Source organism: Passer domesticus, chromosome Z, assembly GCF_036417665.1.
Source record: "Passer domesticus isolate bPasDom1 chromosome Z, bPasDom1.hap1, whole genome shotgun sequence".
NCBI lineage: Eukaryota > Metazoa > Chordata > Aves > Passeriformes > Passeridae > Passer > Passer domesticus.
The window spans coordinates 66,983,059-67,004,594 of NC_087512.1; the positions used below are offsets into that span (position 1 = coordinate 66,983,059).

General features: G+C 38.2%; 1 long non-coding RNA gene across 2 annotated transcripts; it reads left to right on the top strand.

Moving 5' to 3' along the window:
- The first annotated feature begins 801 nt into the window (after nt 1-801).
- On the top strand, nt 802-19,893 carry LOC135290124 (uncharacterized). 2 transcript variants are annotated; one of them, XR_010352834.1, is made up of 4 exons: nt 802-939; nt 10,429-10,535; nt 14,897-14,973; nt 19,383-19,893. It is a non-coding gene; the product is annotated as an uncharacterized LOC135290124 (long non-coding RNA). The 2 variants fall into 2 exon arrangements; XR_010352833.1 differs by lacking the exon at nt 19,383-19,893 and adding an exon at nt 15,987-16,053.
- Nucleotides 19,894-21,536: the final 1,643 nt, after the last annotated feature.

Sequence of the window (21,536 nt, forward strand, 5' to 3'; positions counted from 1 at the left end):
AAACATTACCTTTCTAGGCTTCCTGAACAGGACTGTTTTTCTAGACTGTAAATTATTTTTAGGGCATATTTTTCTTTCACTTACTAGTATTCAAATAGCCACTGTGAGAATGGCAGATAACAATAAAAACAACCTTGTAATAGATTTGCTGACAAGAACTGCCCATGTCGTCCATCTTACTGTATTTATATTGAATGTAATATAAAAATTAATATGTAATATAAAAGCGAACATGCAATATCTCTTTAAGATTCAGCAAAGAAACCAGCATGCATATTTACCGCATCTAAGAGTATGTGAGATACAGGTGAATCTATCTGTACTGAGACAGGTACTATCTCAGATCAATTATAGCACATTGTCTTTTCCTGTGTCTCCCTCTGTAATTCTGTTTCTCTCATGTCAATACTCCCTACACATGAACCCACTGTCTGTAATATGGCAATTTTAAAGGCATTTCCTCCAGCTATGCTGATGAAAGAGTTGCAACCAATTTTAGTATTGGCATAAATCTGTTATAGTTAGCAGAAATATGACTGACCTCATAGCTGAATGTGACAACACATATTCCAACAGCAGGAGCAAGCCAATCTGACAAAATGTGCCACAGCCTAGGGGCTCAAGGGTTCTTAAACATCAGTGCCTGTTAAATGTCTGCCAAGGGTCTGGCTGCAGAACACAAGATACAGCTAAGAGACTTCATTACAGACTGGTTTCATTTTGCCACACACTACAAGAGTTTCTAGCTCTCTGTTGCCACTGAATGTGGGAGGTTCAATGGGTGGGAATTCAGAGCTCAGGCACTGAATGATCCTGGGTTTAGCTGTGTTTGTTTTCACCAGGCCGGACCTTGGCACTTGGACCTACATAACACCCCCTGACAGCTCAAGATCACCTGAGCTATCACATGGCTGTGATAACAGCTGACCACAATAACAGGTATGAAGGCTTGAAGCAGGCTAAGTAATGAGGCATGAGAAGGGTCACACCCATGATTTTAAACAAATAGGAACTATGGTGTGTGATACTGATACCCAATTATAACCAGGATTGGTAGCATTCATCATGTTGTTAGTATTGTAAATTTGTACTGTCGTAGACAGGATTCACACAGCTTGGGGCCTTGTACTTTCACCTATTGTTTTCCCTGTGTTATGATAAATTTTCACAACACTTGATTAAAACTTCCAATTTGTTTGGTATAAAGAAAATCTCTTGACACTACCAGGACTAATTACATTGTCCTTGCCAAAGGGATAGTTGAATAATTGCATGTGATTATTGCACAGCTACGATGCTTTTCATGTCAGTGGCAATGCAATGAAGATTGATTCCCTTTAATTAATCATTCAAAAATAGCCCCTTGTATCATTCCTCAAATAGGAGCAAAGATGTTCCTACATCTTTCTTCCGAAAGGCTCCCGGATGCAATTCGTTCCCTGATGAAATAGCATGGCAGTGCACTCTGTGTCCTAGATGGGAGGGCCTGCTTTGTAATTATTTGGTGATCCTACTTTCCTTATTCTTGAACATGCATTATAATTCTAATAGCTACATGCATAAGAACATCGTGTTAAAACTTAATATTTCCTACTTCAACTCCAGGCATTTAATTGTAAAGAGTCACTAGCTTGAAACTTATTTTTATTTATCTGCTGATCCTTCCTTTTCAAATCAAAAGGTCTGTAGGATAATAGAGTACAAATATCTTGTCTTAACAAAATGTGTAGAAGTCAGGAAAGCTACTTCCTGCTGGTCTCCTACAATATCTCCATTAGTGAAGGAAGTTAATGAGCTGTATCCTTTTCTTCTACATATCTATGTTTCATGAAGTCTATAGCATTCATCTATAAGAAAACTGATTCTTCATTTAATTTTCTTTCTATATGGATGTTAAAATCTCAGATAATCTAACAGGGTGGCATCTTTTAAATGGATATTGATCTGTTATGATATCTGACACCACAACATGCTCTTTTCAAAAAACAGTTTTGTAGGACTTTCACTATTGTTATTTTAGAGACTATATCATTAAAATTAAAATTCATAATGTGCAGAGGTAACAATGACTTAGATTTAGAAGTATAATTAATGAATATTTATAACTAAAATTTTACATTATCTGAATAAATCTCAATTTGAAATAAACAATGAACTTTTTTTTTTGTATTACTGAGCATTTGTATATCTTATGATTAAAAACAGTGCAATGAAATAGACCGATAAAGAGAGCTACACGCAATATAAATATCCATGAATTGTAATTGTTCTGACACATTTTGTAACTCACAATTAAAAAAAAAATTTATCACTTACTCCACATGATAGTATTAGAATGCCTGCATCAAAGCCTACAAATGGGTTGTTCCCATGATTGTGTATTTATGCACAACTCAAATAGAGTACCACAGCTGGGCTGGTATATAACTACAGAACATGCACAGAAGTTTTATGCATCTAAAATATCAAACCCAGATAATTTTTTTTGCAGTTTTATTTTACTACCTATGTGTATTGGACAGTATTCAGCACATTGTTAGCAGGTATGTTCAATGACAATGCTTCCTGCTTGGTGGAGGATATGGATATAGGAAGGAAAGTGGTTCATGGGTTTGAAAAGTTTCCATCATTTGATTGAGTGGGATCTGCTGGGATAAGGATCTAAGTCTTGGTCAAATAACTCAGATTCTACAAGAAATTCCTTAGGGGAGAATTGCTTTTGAGAGTCAAAATTTTCCCACTGTCAAATACATTCTCTATACCAATGTAGTTATGGACAGGTCTCAAAACTGCATTTGGAAAAACAGAATAAAACCTTTTCCTCAGTCCTGGAGGAGGTCCCTCATGGACTTGGTGATTTTAGCAGGCCAAGAACCAGTATCTGAACTTCTGTGAACATTTGTCTCTCAATCACTGTCAGGTACAGTCTGGCGAAGGGAGATTTTCAATGAAGTGTAAATGCAGAGTACAGAAACTGGGAAACACCCATTCCTTGACTTGTGCTGAGGATCCCACAAGCCCACACTTGTGCACAGAACCATGAAGACACCATTCAGAATGGATTATCTTCTAACACCTCCACTCTCTGTAGCAAAGGTTAGACCTACCTCCCCTTTAAAAAAAAAAAACAAAAACAAAACAGAAAAAAAAATAGAAGAGTTTCTGCCTTTGGGGAAGAGTAAGGAGAAAAATTAAACCATAATAGAAAGTGTTAGACTTTTTAAAATAGAAACAAGTGCTTGGACATTTTCCATTTCATGTCAGAAAGAAAAGCAAAGTTTTATCACTGTATTTTCCAGTTTACCAAACTGTGTCTCTCTAAAGAACCTATTTAGTTGAAGGAGACACAAAAGAGTGGTAACAGTGAATGCAGATGTTATGAATTCCACTGGGATTTAAGAAGCTGAACCACTGATTTCATTCTTGTAAAAGCTGGATTCTCTATATGCTGATTGCATATTCATTCTTTAATCTTTATATGTTGAAAGTGTGAAAAAACCCATGACCTGAAATTTCTCCTGTAAATTGTTGAACATTTGCAACAGACAAAGTCACAGTTGCAATTCTGCTAACACTACAAAAAAAACCCATAAATTGAAGCCACAGCAGGAAATAAACATTATATGTAAGGACCTGAGATCTCACCAGAATGCAAGAGCATAAATTGTACTAAGAGATGTTATACTGCCTATAAAGTCAACATTTAGAATAGAATCTTGGGTTGACTAAAAGGTCTGCAATAATTAATATCAAATTCTCTCACTTTATGAAGAAGAACTACAAACTTTCAACTGGATTTCCTGACAAATAGTGCCTGTGAACACCTGAATCAATGATTAGGCTGTAATAAAAAGCTTTTTTTGATTTTTTTTCCAGCTTGTTGCACAAAGAAGTGCCATAATACAAGATCCCATTTTTTGTTCTTTCCTGCCAAATGGAGGTTTGAGGTAAAATGAAAGCACAAGCAGTTCCATTTAATTAGGTATACATTTTTGATGAAAAAGAATGAACCTCCCTACAACTGCTGTGTTTCCCTCAGCAGCAAGTTGCCAAGACTAACATGGCAACAGCTTCAATATAGTGAACTCAGATCACATATATAATAGCTGATGCAAATTTGTCTGCAAATGTTTATTTGTGTACAAATCTCCAAACTGTATTTTTCTTGTTCCTGATTACCAGGATTAGCATTATTTTTTTAATACTAAAAGTCCAGGTTTGTTACAAAATATTTGCATATATGTAAGTCAAAGCATTGCAGTAAAATTTGTGTCTGTTGTAAAATGAAAAACAGCAGATGAAGCTATGAGTGAAGAATTCTCCACACTTTGTATGTTTACATTGTGAGGGTGCATCCCCATTCTGCTGCTGCAGGTGCTGTTGCCACAGGATGAGAGTGCTTTCTGGTCCCTGCTATAGCTTACTCTCATCACTAGCATGAGCAAGATGGAAGTGGCATTTTCCATACTGTATAGTTGGGAAGAGCTGCTGAAAAAGAGCTTGGTTTGGATTACTTGCTGAAGCTGCAGTTCAGGGCTTTGTGCACCTGCAACGCAAATCCTGAGTTATTGGCAGTTCATCCATGTTGCCTCTACTGCTCCTTCCTCTGCAAGGGGAAGACAAGTCACTCTCCCACTGCTCCAGCATGGGGTCCCTTCTATGGGAGACAGTCCTTCTCGAACTTCTGCAGCATAGGTCCTTCCCATCAGCTGCAGTTCTTCACAAACTGCACCAGCATGGATCCCTGCCATGGGGTGCAGTCCTTCAGGAACAGCCTACTACAGTGTGGAACCCCCATGGGTTTACATGCCCTGGTGAGAGACCTGTCCAGCATGGACTCCACTCTCCCTAGGTCCACAGGTTCTGCCAGAAGCCTGCTCCAGGTGCACTTCCCGTGGGATCACAGCCTCCTCTGGGTATTTGCCATCTCCAGCACTGAGTCCTTTGGGGCTGCACGTGGATCTCTGTTCCACTATGGACCTCCATGGGCACAGCTGTCTCACCATGTTTGTCGCCATGGACTGCAGGGGGATCTCTGGTTTGACACTGGAGCAGCTGCTGCCCTCCCTTCTCCACTGACCTTGGTATCCACAGCATTCTTTCTCTTACATAATCTCATTACTTTTTTCTCTATCCACACCTTGCTTCTGTGCAATAACTTAATTTCATTCTTAAACCTGCTATCCTATTGATGCTGCCACTGTCACTGATGGGCTCAGCTTAGCCCAATGGTGATTCTCTCTTGGAGCCAGCTGGCATTGGCTTCCAGGTGCTTTGAACAAAACCCACCCCTGTAGCCTCCCTGCTACCAAAATCCTGTCATGCAAATCACAAAATCATAGAATTACAGAGATGATTACATTAAAAAAGACCTCCCAGATCATCAAGTAAAGCCTGTGAGCAATCACCACCTTGACAACTAGACCACAACACATTCAGTTTTTTCTTAAACACCTCCAGGGACAGTGACTCCACCATCTCCCTTGGTAGCCCATTCCAGTGCTTAACCACCTTTTCCATGAAATGGTTCCTCCTAACATTCATGCTAAACCTCCTCTGGTGCAGCTTGAGGCTATGCTCTCTAATCCTGTTGCTGTTATGTGGGAGAGGAGATCGACTCCCATTTACTACCCCCTACTCTCAGGGAGTCGCACAGAGCAGTTAGGTTTCCCCTGTGCCTCCTTTTCTCCAGGGTAAAAAACCCTAATTTGCTCCTTGAAGGTTGTGCACAACCAGATACTTCAAGAGCTTTGTTACCCTTCTCTGGACAAGCTCCAGCACCTCAATGTCCTTTCTGAATTGAGGCAGCCAAAACTGAACACAGGACTCGAGCTATGGCCTCACCAGTGCCAAGTACAAGGAAAGAGTCACTTTGCTGATCATGCTGACTACACTATTCCTGATCCAGGCCAGGATGTTGTTGATCTTCTTGGCCACCTGGGCACAGCTGGCTCATGTTCAGCTGCTGTTGATCAGGACCCCCAGGTTCTGATCAACTGGGCTTATTTCCATCCACCCTGATGTAAGCATGTAATGCTGCATTGGGTTGTTATCGCCAAAGTATAGGACATTGTTGAACTAGCCTTGTTGAACCTCACGTGGCAGTTCTCAGCCCACTGATCCCACCTGTCCAGGTCCCTCTGCAAACCCCTCCAATCCTCCAGCAGAGCTAGGTGGGATCAACACTCCCACCTAGCTTGGTGTCATCTGCAAATATTTGCTGATGGTAAACTTGATCCTCTCATCCAGGTCATCAATAAGGTATATTAAATGGGACTGTGCCAAATAAACAGGACTGTGTCCCTGTGGGACACCACTAGTGACTAAACACCAACTGGATGACCCAATACAATGGAAAAGCTAGAATTCCTTTGATATGTGTGTATGTGTTCACCAGCTGGCTAGAAAACTTCCTTTGTTCTCTCTTCCTGGTCTCACAGATCTTGGAGGTTTTGGCCTAATTTCACAAAACAGGCATAAATTGTCTCTAAACGTGTTATTTTGCTCCATGTGGACAGCAAAATCTCCTGGCCAGAGGAAATGGCTGCAATGGGAATAGAATGATGCACCCCACTTATCCCTAAATGATGCTTTAATGAACTAGGTATACTTTTACCATATTGGTGTTGATGTTGTGCTATAGTGAGTGCTCCTGAGTCTCCAAGTATGCTGAGCTTTTCCAGAGGTTAGACATGTCTCCATTTTATCTCCAGATTATGATATAGACCAGCAGAAACTGAGGTTTACTTTTGAATATCAGGGGACTTTTCTATATAATCACTTATTTGCATTAGACATCCAAGAAAATGTTGGGGAAAATGGAAAAATGAGTAGTGGATTAACATATAAAACACAAATTTTCTCCTTCACTTCTTAGAATAAAGAAAAAAATTTTGGTAAGATGTATTGTAAGTGTCAAATCAGGTGCCCTAGAGCAGAAGAAAAAGAGGTTTAAAAAGCTGATTATTCTTTCTCTGATCAGTCTTCTATCTGCTTATAATAAGAGAATAACAGAAAATAAAATTCTTCCACATTCTCCATTAAAAGGAACTTGTCAGCTGTTGCTGGAAGGTATTTTGGAGCCAATTAGATCAACATTTTTTTTTAGAAAGAGCAAATTGTATGTCAGATAATGACAAAAATATCTATTTTTGACCCTATATTTACAACTTTGTGCCAAGTTCTGAATAGGACATACCTAATAGCTTTTTGTGCTAGACTTGGAATGACTCCCAAGAAAAGTCAGTTTCTGACCTTGCCACAGCAGTGTGTCTCTGCTGACTTCAGTAAAATTTTTCCTAGTTTACAGTGACAAGTGAGGTCAGAATCAAGACACCATTTTAAGTGAGAAATGTGCTACAAGAAATACTCTAAAAACCAGCTGTCTCAGAAGCAGGTTTGAAGATACTCCTAGATATTTTAGGCAGGGTATCTGAAGCCAGTTTCTGTGACTGGTTTAGGGATCATCAAATTAATTCTTTATTATCATACTCCAAATGAGGTGTCTAAGACAATACAGGTGTAGAGCTGCAAAACCAGTTTTGTAAATAGTTTTTTGCCTCAATTAAGCCTGCTGCATCGAGCTTTAGCATAGACTGGAGGTACAATATATGACATTTAACAGAACGTGATTGGAGAATGTTTAAGCTCTCATCAATGAGAGCAGACACACCTAGAAGAGGAAAAAGAATCTATTAAAAGCTCAGACAGGGGTGTGAGAGTCCTAAATTACCTCTGCACCATATCTGCTGCTAAATTACCTCTGCACCATATCTGGTTAGCTCAGGTGTACCACAATGCTGATGGCACCCAGGTACTGCCAGTCCATGGGCACCTGGAAAACTAGGGGTGAAGCTAAAATTAGTGTCATTCTTACACAAGCACATATTCTCTTTCTGAAGAAGAGCAGACTAGAACAGAAAAAATATAATTATTAGCCTGAAGTTTTGCAGCGGCACAGATCAGAATAGGATGTATTGTCTCCCGCTATTGGCTCTCCAGTATTCTGATTAGTTCCTATTAAAATACATACAATAGAAACTCATGTCACAAAACCAGCAATATCAAGAACTTAGTCACAACACCACTAGTCTGTGTGCCACAGTGTACCTAACAAGTGATTTTCACCACATGAATCCTCACATTTCTGTGCTGAACAAAAGTCATTTGCAGATGAGCATTTCTTTTGTATTGAGGAAAAAAAAATCAGGGACTTGGTAAATGGAAATGCTCTGAGCAGATAAAAAAATCTTTATAAAAAGATGAACAGCAAAATCACTGCAGTGCTGTTTAGTACATCTTTTGTAAGATGACTACAAAAAGAAAATAAGCTGAAAATGAGAAAGTCTTAATCGAGGGAAATAAATGCTTCATATGTGCTCAACAGAGCATTGTTTTCCAGAGCTTAAAAGGACTGACAGTAATTCTTCCTTGGATAGTCTGTCATCTAACTATTAAAATCTTGGAATATAATTAAAGATTAAAAAATATTACTTTATGCTGCATGGTTAAATTTACACCATTTCTGGCAAAGGGTGTAATCACAAAATTCTGTATTTCATTACCATACACATTTATCCAACAATTCAAAATTAGAATCCAGCACTACATATTGATCTCCTATTACTATCTATGCTCTAATAAATGACAGTCTTTCAATGTACCTTTATAATATATTACATGGTTTAAAGTTATTTTATTTAATGCCGGAGAGAATTTGCATTTCATATCTCATCCTTTTATGAAGCTGCTGTAAATTACTTAGCTGAGCTTTTAGATTTCAGACTAATTTCATTTCAATTTGATCTTAATCTTATGTTATTCTTAGGTTTTGTTAAAAAACCTGACACTTACCATGTGGAAAAACATGTCAAAATGTGGGATCTTTAAATTAATGATTTGTGAATTTAGTAAAGACTTGAAATAAAGTATATGATGCCTGTTAAAGTCACAGCAAAATGTAAGTGATGCCTAATGACAAAATGTAAATGAAACTTAATTGTTTACCATATACTTGAAGTTGACTTCCTGCTGTGATGAGAACATTTTCAAGATATGATATTATATATATTTTCATGGCAGAACCTTTTCAGGATATGCTGGAGTTTCAAAAAAGTTCAAGACACTTTCTAATACCTTTATGTTCATGAGCCAAACACAAAAGAGGTTTTCAGATAAGAATGAGTTTTCTCTACTACAATTCTGAAAAGAGCAGTCCTAGAAAACAAAGAAAAAATTAATTATTTTAAAAATCCAAACAAATCAACATATATGAAATGCATTTTAATTTGTTTACCAGAAAATACTTAAATAGAAAAGATTTGTTTTACAGTTGTAATGGTTACAAAATAGTTACAAATGGTGTTTTGCTGTGGTTTCAAGGAGAAAATCAACTTCCTGTCAAGCTCATTAGCTGGATAAGCTTTCATTAAAATACTGACCACTTCATTGAAATACTTGCCTCAAATTCCTATCAATGCCTTCTGATCTACTAAATTCCAGAACAACAAACCATCCAGGACACCAACAGTTTCTGTAGCATAATGGCATAGCAACAAGCTAGTTTCAAAATTATGGCAACCCATCAGGCAGTGTTAAAGCTTGGGGTTTTACAACTACTTTAAGCTAAATGTTGAGATATAAAGAGCAACAAATTTCTTCCTCAGTGATTAGCATTCTATATATGTTAGGTGTTCTCTCCTGACAGTGTTGTATTTTTTAGTACAACATGCTCCAAGATCTAACTAAAGATGTTTAATTTTCTACTAGGTAAAGGAATATTTGCGTATGCTGAACCCCGATTCTGTTCTTAAATGTGCATAAGCACATTTAGACAAAGCAAATGTTTAAGGAATAGGCAGCACTTCGGCTGTAAATTGACAACTTCAAATTCTGCTCTCAATTACAATCAGAGTTTATCTCAGTGTCTCAGTGTCTGTGTGTTTGATAAGAGACCCAGTCCCAGTTCTATGTTTCTAAAGTTGTTTTGGCAGTAGTGCAACTCACTTCCCAGTGAAGTTGCTTCTTGCTTTTATCAGCATGAGAAAAATCTATTTTGAAAGTGTTGCCTTTTTCCAGGCACACCATTTCAATGTAAAAGCGTTAGATGATGTATTTTATTAAACATAATTATACCAAAAAAAAAAAATGTGAAACTTAGGACTGTAAGATTCTACAGTTTTCTTTCCCTGAACACTTGTTCATACCTGCTTTGCCAGCCTCAACATGTTTTTTTCTTTCCTGACTCAATCAGTTCCAGAATATTAAAAAAAAAAAAGCAAAATACAGTTACCACTGCATTCTGCTCTCTTTTTCAATGATAGACTAATTCTGTGACCTTTAAGACACAAATACTTCATGTCTTCCTATCTCTTTTTTATGTATGCTTTCCCTCTGTCTGGAATCTCTGTCCTACAATTCTGAAAGAAGAAGATGAGTACGTTTCTTCTGCACAGAGTAGGCTGTTTCCCCAGGAACCTGTGAGATGCCATCAAACTCCAGATGAGGGTCTGCAAGAGACTTCTTGAGAAAACCAGGTACAGACCTGTGTCCTCTTGGTCATAGCTCTCTCATCATAAGGCTTTTTTCTCTATGTCATTCTGTTCCACGTGAAGTATTTATTTTACCTTCTCAGGCTCCTTTTTTAACTATAATTGTCTGAATAAAAACTTGAAGTGCTCACAGTTGAACTGTCCTCATGCACAGAAGCTAGCTGCACTCCTGGTGCTGCTTATAGCTACCCTCTGCATCCTAGGCATTATTCAAAATCTTTGAAATTGTATTGTATTTTAAGGTCAGGTGATTGTTATTATTTTTACTGCTTTTTTTTTTAATATGTCTTGGCACATGGGTAGGAAAAGCACGCTGTGTATCATCTAGACCATTGTAATTGAAACTACTTTTTCTTAGAGACCAATTAAGTTGTCGGTATAACAGTACCATCTGCAATGGGTCAGTGAAATCCTCTGTCAGTTGCACTAACAATTTTTTTTTTTTTGTTTCCATGCTTTTGTGCTTTTGCTTGTGTGCTATACCTACACCATAGAATGCTCAATACCCTTTGTCCCTGCAAAAATTAGTTTTTCTAATTTGAGCAGTGTGGCACTTTTACTACTGTGCATTTATTAGGTAATGGATATATTGAACTAACTACAGAGGGTTGAATATAGCAAAAATTTAAGTATTGGTTAAATTTGGTTTAAGTATTTTACACAGGCAGTTTTCTAATTGTACTAATTATCAAGACATTTTGTTCATATCAACATCTATTTTCATATTACACCAAGTCATTCACATGTTAACAAGTGTGCTCACTTTGACTGTGTACTACTTATTGTTTTTGACTCCTTCATTTCCTGTTCTCAGATGCTTCAGGCATCTGTACTGAAAACACTCAAAAAACTTTACTTAAACACTCAAGTAATTAATCATAGATTGCAAACAAACTGAAGTTGAACAATGCTTTAATAATCTATTGATTTAAAATCATGCACCCAAACTATTCATCTGATCATTAGAGATAAAGCAAACAAAAAGAAAAATCATTGACTTGTGAAGAATGCCAGATATAATGAAGGCCTCCTCAAACAGGATTCATTTCTTCTAGTGCTTGACTTCTGAAAAATACATGGAATAGAGTCTATTTGGAGACCAGCCCTGTAGGAAGAGATCTGGGGTTTTGGGTAGAGTTGGGTTTTGGCAATGAGCCAGCAGTGCCCTGGCAGCCAGGAGGGCCCCGTGCCCTGAGAGCATCAGGCACAGCATCACAGCCAGGCAAGGGAGGGGATTGTCCTGCTCTGCTCTGCACTGGGGCAGCCTCACCTCGAGTGCTGGGGGCAGTTCTGGGTGCCACAATCTCAGGACATAAAACTATTGTAGTATTGTATGTATTCAGAGGAGTGCAAACAAGATGGTAGAAGGCCTCAGAGGCAGGACTTAGAAGAAGCAGCTGAAGTCACTTGGCTTGTACAGCCTGGGGAAGAGAAGGAGTCCATTACAGACTACATCTTGCTCAAGGGGGAGCAGCAAAGGTAAAACAATGATGTCCACTTTCCTCTGATCAAAAATAAGACAGGAGGATTTAGAATAAAACTCTGTCAAGTGAAGTCCAGATTGGATATTCGGAAATGGTTCTTTGCTGAGAGGTTGGTTGGCCACTGGAACAAATTTCTGTGGAAGTGGTCATGTCAACAAGCCTGTCAAAGTTCAAAGAGTGACTGGATGATGCCCTTAGTCATATGGTTTTGTTTTTAGGTAATCTTGAGAGAAGCAGGGAATTGGATAGATGATTCTTGTGGTCGCCTTCCAACTTGAGATACTGTATAGTTCCATGACTCTGTGACTCTAACACTTTAGTTACACTTAAGTGGTAAGTCATATTCTTCCACAAGCTCTGCCGCCCACAGTAATTTAACATATAACCATACACCATGTGTACATGCTCCCACTTTTGCCTGTGAGTGATTCCTTGACTTGAATAGAACTTCTCATAAATTTAAGCATCTGTTTAAGTGCTGCGCTTGGGACTGAACACATAGAAATGAGGATAAAACCCACAGAATTTCACTTAGTCCCTAGTGAAGCCAATAAGATTCTTGCCACTGCCTGTGGTGAGAGCTGGATCAGATCCAAGCCTGGATGAAGTACTCAGCATGAGAAAGCCACTGGAATGTGCAAGGCATTTATAACTAAAATGTACCTGAAGCAAAGTGGCATTTTCTGATATATAAGCATGAGTTTGTTCAGAATCTGTGACACTGAAAGTCTATTATCTGTAGTCATGTATTATCAAAGGGAAAAACTAGCAAGCATTGTGGGAGTAAGGTCTCTAAGGCTATATGGAAGAGAAAAAACATCTTCAAAAATGAGGCTATGCATTTTGTTTAGGAGGAAACAGTAACAAAAGAAAGCTTTTCCTTAAATCACACTGCATTAAACACAAGTCTGAGGTGTTTTGTTTACCTTTCTTTTTCTTCCAGCTGAGCAATTTTTGAGCCATTCCTGAATACTTAAAAATATGACATTCAAGTATTAAATGTGAAGTCATATTTTTCAAGTGTATAACCCTCAGGTAAATATTAGCAGTCTTTGGCAGACAAAATTATTTTGCAGCCTGCTCCTCAAAAACATATCCATGAACAGATTGGGCACGTCAGTGGGTTTGTTTACAGCATCCTGCCTGTCAGAGATGACCATATTCTTAGAATTCTTCATACAGTGAGTCAATCTTGAAAAGAAAAACAAAAATTTTTCTGTATATGGATTACATAATCAAAAGCTTTTCTTTGCCTCTTTGTGAAAAACATCTTTCCTTTCTGCATACTTCATCCTTCCTTGTCTCATCTGATAATTTTTTATTCAAACTTTTATCATCTGGCACTTGAAGTCCTTCAGGGTAAGTGTATTACATGAGGTAACTCGATTACATGAGTTATTTATCAAGTACAAGGAAACATAGAGTAAATCCTGATTCAGGACTAGTTCTAAACAACAGCAAAGTTGCCTAGAGCTGATGTGCATCATTTGAGCCTAGATAGTCCATACACACGAATGGATATCATACAACAAATTAGCAGTAAAATATGAACTACCGGTCACTGAACATTGTTATTTTTCTATGAAGTAGTTGATTTTCAATGCTAGATATATCTTTGCCCCATTAAAGAATATTCAACTCAATCAAGGCCATTAGTCTTACTAGTTTTACATATTATTTTAACACCAGGAGATTACTTCTAATACGCTAATGGTTTACCAACAAAGTGGCCTAAGAAAGAGCCTGAATGCAAGCAAATTTGGCATGGCAAATAAGAAAATTTTCACGAAAAGTTCCTATCATTCATTGCAGACTGGGGCGTCGGAGGAATGAAAATTTCTTTCATGTAGTTATAGAAGGTATAAATGTTACTCTTTCAATTTTACCTGAATAGTATTTACAGTATCAGTTATTGTTACTCCAAATTTCCAGTAAGATTTTTCCTTATCAGATTGCTATGCGTGCATAATTATTGAACTACTATGTCAGCTGTGGACCCCAGCCTCATCCTAAAGATTCATTGTAGAATATGTTGTCCACAGATTAAATATCAAAACTGGATTAATAATTTAAATACTATTAATTACTAAATTAATACTAATTGCCCCTCTACCTCAGTTTTCTTGTTTGTGCATATATCTAAATTATTTGTCTTATGAAAATAAAAAACAAACTAACAACTTTTTTTTTTTAATGCTGATTTCTACTATGGTAGATCTAGGAACATAAGAATAAATAATTTAGAACTAGAAACTTTAAAAAAGAATGATCTAATTTTTTTTTTTTTTTTTTGAGATGCATGTCTTGGGGAGATCTTGCTTAAGCTGAGCCATGTAGCAGCATATCAGTGAATTTTAAGGCTGAACATGTGCTTGTGAATAACCTCATTCCCAGGCAGTAGGCCTAAGCAGAAGCACAGGCTAAGGAAAAATCTTGTTCTGAGCAGTGGAAATACACAAATTCTTGTACTGTTACTTGTAGCTGTTGTTCAGGTCTGTACCGACTTTTATAGGTGGAAGTGCCATACTGCAGAAAACACTTTCTCTTACTAAGAAGTCGAAGTAACTGTGATTTTTGCTGACTGTATATTACCAGTATATATTCTTCAGTGGCTAATTAAAGTGTATGCCTTCTTCAATAAGGTGAACTTTCAAATCAGAGTTTATATTAAATATTTGTATTAGAAAATTATTCTATTTTTAGCACTGCTTACTAAACTTTACTAATGAACCATACAAAAAATATTTTGCAGCCCAGCCTAGTCCATTCTGTGGTAATACTCTGTGATCAAGGTTTTTCTGGTTTCTGGGGGATAGCAGGGTGTTATTTTCTTCCCTGTTTCTATCTCCTATCTTCATGCAGGGTTCCCCAAATGGAAAGTGTGCAGCACAGTCCAGCAGAGAAACTTTAACTAGAGGTGGAGCAGCAATGGTGCCTTGGTATGTGACGTCTACACAGCTTGCCCTGCAGCTCTGGAGTTGTGTCTTAAAAGCTGTTTTGTGAGGAAGCAAATCCTGCCTCTCGCCTTGCTGCTGACATGGAGTGAAACGGGAAAAATTACGTTAAGAAAGCCTATGGGTGATATTCTCCTCCAGCACTCACTTGAGATGGGGGAGAGCTCAGGTGCTTTGGGGCAATATAATTAATCAGAAGTAATACACATGAATGAAATGTAAAGCTCAGAGGGAATTTTTTCAGGATTTTAGTTCCGGTTTTGTGGTAATTTTGTGCCAGCTGGACTTTTAAAGTTTCTCTACAAACACACAAGTACTAGTGTTAAATCCCCACAATGAAATGTAGTGTCTTGCAAAGCTTTTGGGAAGTTTGCCAAGCAACCTCTGTGGGGTTATTCTTAAACATGTACAGCTCGATGTCTTACTAAAAAGGGGACACTTAATTCAAATTAACTTTCCTGATATCAAACAGATTTCAGTATGCTGAAATCCAGAGGGTTTTTAATGATGCAAACGTGTTTTCTGATGCCAGTATTTTATAGCCATTCAGATATTTATTCAAGGGCAAAAAAAGCTTTGCAATTCATACAGGTTGAAAGAGCAGAAGAAGAAGTGAGATATATCACATGTTCAAAGAACATAGTCCAGTTGGTTTGTAGTCAGGGTTATATTTAACCTCTGCAGCATTCAACAATTTTGTCCTACAAAGTTGTCCTGTTCTGAAAAAAAGTCTAATTCGACATTTTGGTTTTGAACCATTACCATCGGCTTCTTTTACTTGGAATTTTTCAGAGTCCTTTACAGAATTTTTCTAGCAAAATCATATTTGACAAATAAAACTAATGTTATGCTTTGCATCTAAAGGATCACAATTACTGTTTCCACTGTGGCCACCCTTTTCTTTCATGAGCTGCATGTGCCCTAGAAAACATTTTTGTTTATAATTAATGAAAAAATGGGTGACTTATTTTTAAAGATGTATTCCCCTTGTATTGTAGCTTTCATGAACCTGCTCCAGCTGTAGAATCATTGATCAATCACGTGCACAGAGACACAATACTTTCCACAAAAAGTGCATTAAAAGGTAGAGCAATCAGACAGTTTCCTTTTGAAAACATGATCTGTGCTTCTGGATTTGCTCATTAATCATTCAGGTGGTATTGTACAAGCAAACTCACAAATAAATTGGCTTTTACTCTGTTTAGCCCAGGCAATAATTCCTTTTCAGGGTGCTTCGTTTTCATTTATTCTCTGGTTCAATTCTGTGCTGACAGTTTGCATTAATGAAGCAATGTGTTAATTGAACATAAACCACAATACAAATGCAACATCTCTGTCCTGAAATTAATAACCATCATTTGTAAACCACATCATGTATTTTATTGTAGGAATAATTTACTGATGGGGCATTTTATGCTTAGCAGTGATTAAGAAACTGTGCAATTTACAACAGAAACAAAAGGAACCATATAAAATGGGTAATAAAATGTGTGTAGATGTATATAAATTTGGTGATATGAAACACAAATTAAAAATTTAAATGCTTCTGTAATATAAGGCAAAGTAGAAGGGGCTTTTCTTATTATTATCCCTCAAACTGATATGCAGCCCAATAAAAGATCCAAATTTACAGGAGAATTTTCTTTATATAAAAACAAACCCTTTCAGTAGATGGAAGCATCTGTTTCAGCCATTAATAACACGTGTAATGTATATGGTGCTTTGAACTAAACGTTTCCATTATAACTGAAAGCCCATTTGCAGCGACAGCAGCAGTGCCTGGGTGTGATCAGTCATAGTGTCACCCTAGCATACGATAGCTGCTGCAGAGCAGGAGCTTGGGCATATGCTTCACCAGAGCTCTCTAATGTCACTCTCAAGCAGCAGGGGGGAAACATTCCGTGCACCTTGACACCATTAGTGTGGAAAGTAGCATAGGTTCCTGTGATTTGCTTGGCAAGTGCACTAAGTGCTGGTACATGTTTCTAAAAGTTAAGTTGCCACACTGAAACTTATTATTGGTTTATGATTTATTAGCACTTCTCTCATGTTCTCTCTCCTGATAACAGCAAAATGGTATCCTTTACTCATTCTTCCCCAATTCTTTCTTCTTTTTAGAGGTTTGAGCAAAAGCCACTTATAAACAGAGGTTTAGGAAGAAGTCTTTAAGTTTTTAAAATGAATGAAGGAAAGCCCGCACCTGCATTATTGACCTTAAATACTGTTAGCTAATGTAGCGCAAAGGCATTCAGCAGATTTTTCACACCAACGTTTTCTGGGCAGCATTCCAAAACATAGCAGGAGTTTAAAATGACCCCAAGTTTGTGAATGTGAATGGAGCCATTATAGGATAATCGTCTTTCCCAAGCTTTAAGTTACATTTATGGGCTTAGACTGAACTAAGGATTCTTAATAAATTAGAAGCTTTAACTCCTTATAAAGTTAATTCTTCTGCAGGTTTGGTTTGTTGTTTTTTGAGTTTGGTTGTTTTTGTTCAGTAATGCACAATTAAACCATTCCTAGTTTGTCTATGAAAGAAAAGTCTGCAATGGCTTGACAGATGCAGATATTATAGTGCTCTCTTTGATGAAAATTAAGAGATCATTTTAGTGCTCAGGTTTTTAGTATTGCATTTACACCCCTTACATATAAATTTGGTGTGTGGCTTTACTAATGCCCTACAGTACATTATCAAAAAACATGTTGACTATGGGGAACTAGCACACTTAGGGCTGCGATGAAATTTAATTGCAAAACTCTCTACACAAAAATAATTTGAACTGTTGTCTGGAACCTGTAAAGAGCAAAGAACACCTGGGTTGACGCTGTGTGTCCTTTAAAAGCCCCAGCTGCCTGGACTCTGTAAATGGGGGGGTTCCCTGTTCAGCATGATTCACATGGCATAACTGCGTCCCTAATTTCGTGTTTTGGAGTAGTGCTGAATCCAAGCTCTGCAGCTGGTAAGCTCCCAGGACCCCATAGAATCACACTGGAAGGCTGTCAGCATAATTTCACAGAAATAATTTTATTTCTGTGAAGTGTATTAGGATGATCAGTTCAGTAGCTACCATGAGAATACAGTCCCACAGAATGGCTATGCTGCACCACAGTGCACATTATGTTGTTTAAGCAAAAATTTTTTTCAAAAAAATTTCTTTCTTCGAGTTAAATACTTTTTTTTTTTTTTTTACAATATTAGGACTTTTTCTTGTGGAGAAAGAGGTATCCCTTTTTGGGGTGGTGAAAGGCTATTTTTAAATACCCACGTGGAAAAGGCATAACAAACTTCTGAAAACTGCATGTGTTAGCAGAGGAGATTCTTCTCTTTTTCTAAATCATGTCTAAGTGAAATTAATGTACTTCATACTACTCAGTGATAAAACCACTGAGTTTTTGTAGTTCAGGCTATTCATGTTTTATTGAAGAGAATACATTGCCTATGGGAACAAAATTATATTTTTAAGCTTGGTAAGTTTGCTTGCTTTTCCTTGTTGTAGCTGAAAATCAGAAACTAGAATTAGTTGGATTACTAAAACAACTTCATTTGTCCCGAAGCCATGACCGAGTTTGGTAACCCAGTGAGAAGGGTGCTTCTGTCACAAATATGTAGGAGGCCCTCAGTCTGTCAAGCAATTAAGTGGACCTGAATAATCCTATGTAATTAAGCTTCTTACTGCATAATTATCTTTATTTTAAATGTGTCTTTTGATGAAACATCTGTTCCCTGCTCTAGATTTGAAAAGATATACCCATGCACACGATGAATATGGTGCTCGTGAGGCTATCACACATGGTGCTGCTGCTCAGTTCCTTGGCGACAAATGTTGTAATTTGCTTCGTCTTTGCATGCAAAAGGCAGGTGCTGTTGCATCCACGGCCTGCTTTGCCTGACCTCCACGCTCGCTGCAGCTGCCTTTCACATTGTTACCCAGAGAAATTATTGTGTTTCAAAACTGGGCTGAGGATCATCACGCAATGAGGCGGGGAAGGGATGCTCTCAGTGTAAGGACTATCAGAGCTCTTGGAGGTGGCCCTGACAGCCTGCTAGGCAATAAGGGATTAAAAAAAATCCAAAAGCAACAACAAAAATATGAGCCCTAATAATAGAATTTCTTATTTTTTTGTCTCTCTGACATCAAATACTGCTTGGTTGCTGTTACAAAGAAGGCTATTGAATTTCTGTTAAATATGTTACCATTTCACAGATATTTTCAATTTGTAGATGGTATGGCTTCTTTTACAAATGAAAGTCTATTAAATAGAAGTACCTTCTCTTACGCTTTTTAAGGCAGAGAGAATTTCTACTAAATGTAGGAATTATTTTCCCCTTTGTCTTATATAGTACGTTTGCTACTAGTTGTGGATTTTTACAGTTAGTTTCTATTTCTTTTCAGCAGAATCACATGGAATGCTGGTGAATTGTGCTTGGCAACTCTAAAGACCAAAGCTGGAGCTTCCATTTAATCCCTTTGACTCTGGCACGCTCAGGAATGCATCCTTAGGCTTCTCCGAACTACAAATAGCCTCAGTACGATTTCTGCAGACCACCAACCACAAAGACGTCTGAGTCTCACTAATTATCCTCTCTTCCTCATGTGATATTTACATCTGTATCTATAGGAGGAGATCATGTACAAGCATTAAAGAGCCCTGTTTTGCAGTCTCATGGGGTTCTATGTTCAAGAGGGGAACTTACCCACTTACCCACTGTTGAACAGACAATACAGGTATGCTGGCACAGTATGGTTCACAGTCAAATTCAAGGTGTTTAAATTTGGCCCTCTCTAGTAAAAATTATTAAAGGCACAGCTGTTAACTTCTGTAGGAAATGGGCTAGATTCTTATTTTTCAGTACTACTCTACTACCTGCTTTTATACTGGGTTGGGGTGTGGAAACTGTCAGAGAGCAGCTGAACACTGTGCTTTAAGCTGTAGGTGATGGCAGAATCATAAATACATATGATTTCTCCTGGATTCTCACTTACATGCTATGTTACCACACAAACTGTCTTTTAATTATCTAACTAATTGCAAAATAAACCACACTACTGAAAGCTCAGATTGATGGCTCTTTTTGATAGTACATGGCAAATAGTTGAGAGAGTTTAAACTTGCATGACTTTTGCTGGTCAACACATCTGAATGAGTTGTTGAAAATAGCCTGGGGAGGCATGTAAACAGGCTGACATTCTGCTGTATTTAGTGTTCCCAGGCACAGCCTTGGCTAAATTTTGAAAATGTTCTGGAAGGAAAGAGTTCTAAGCAGCATCCTGTCAGCAGCCCTTATTACTGTCATGTATCCGAGTTTCAAAACAAATTGATCCACTCTGCTGTAGAAATTCTATGGCAAACCATTTGGTCTGGGTTGTCAGAATTCCTGGACCTTAACTTTTCATGACAATGCTTACTAACACCATTGTGTACAACTGTATGCCTAGCACTTAAGGCAGGGTGAGGGTGGTATTATCCAAAAGAAACTGAAGTCTGGAGGCACTGTTGGAGAGGACAGAGCAGGATAATCAGCTGTGTGTAAGTCTCAAGTCCCTGACACAATGAGGAGCTGTCTGGTCCACACCACACCCAGTGAGTGCTGATCATCATACCTTGGCCCTTTTGCCTAAGAACCTGTCATAAATCACTGGGAGCAAGACATGCTGTCTCCTTGCTCCCTTACCTTTTTGTTCTGCCACTCAAGGAGTCCCATCATATTCAGGCATCCAAACTGCACTAATTTCCTGAGCACACCATTTTACCTGAAAAAGCAACATGTCATGCTGATATGATTAAAACCATAATAATGGTAACAGCAACATATCATATTGTCCCCTATTCCCCACTTTGACCATGGCACCTACTGTCACCATATGTATCTGTGTGTTGCATTATCCCTTTAAAATTGCCTTTCCAAATAGATTCGCCTCTGATTTTTTATGAGGTATGAACACAAGTTCTCCTTCTGTGAAACTGGTAATAGTTATGGGACAAAATATTTGAGAATGCCCCTGAAGAATTTTCAGAAACTAAACAAGATTGAGAAATAGGTCAACAGGAATCTCATGAAATTGAACAAGGACAGAGAGGAACATCTGCCACGGGAAGGAATAACCTCTTGCAGAGAGAGATGCTAGGGACTGCCTGGCTGAGCAGTGTCCTGGGGTTGCTGGCTACAGCAAGCTGAGCATGAGCCAGCAATGTGCTGGTCAAATACATCCAGGGCTCTTTCAATAGGAACGTGGCCAGTCAATCACTGGATAGAATTCCCCTTCTGCTCAGAATTTTTTGAGCACATCCATGTACTGCATTCAGTTTTGGATTCCCCAGTGTGAGAAATAAATCAGATGGAACTTAGAGGGCCAGTGATGTGGTTGGGCTTAGGGCACTCACCCCGTGAGGAGAGGCTGGAGGACTGGGCCTGGTTCAGCTTAGAGAAGGGGCAGCTCCAGACCCCACTGCCTACAAGGGGTTGTTGTAGCTGGAGCCAGCAGGCCACAGAGGGAGGGTGTAGGACATGACAGTCTGGGACTGGCCATAAGAAAACCTTTGCCCAA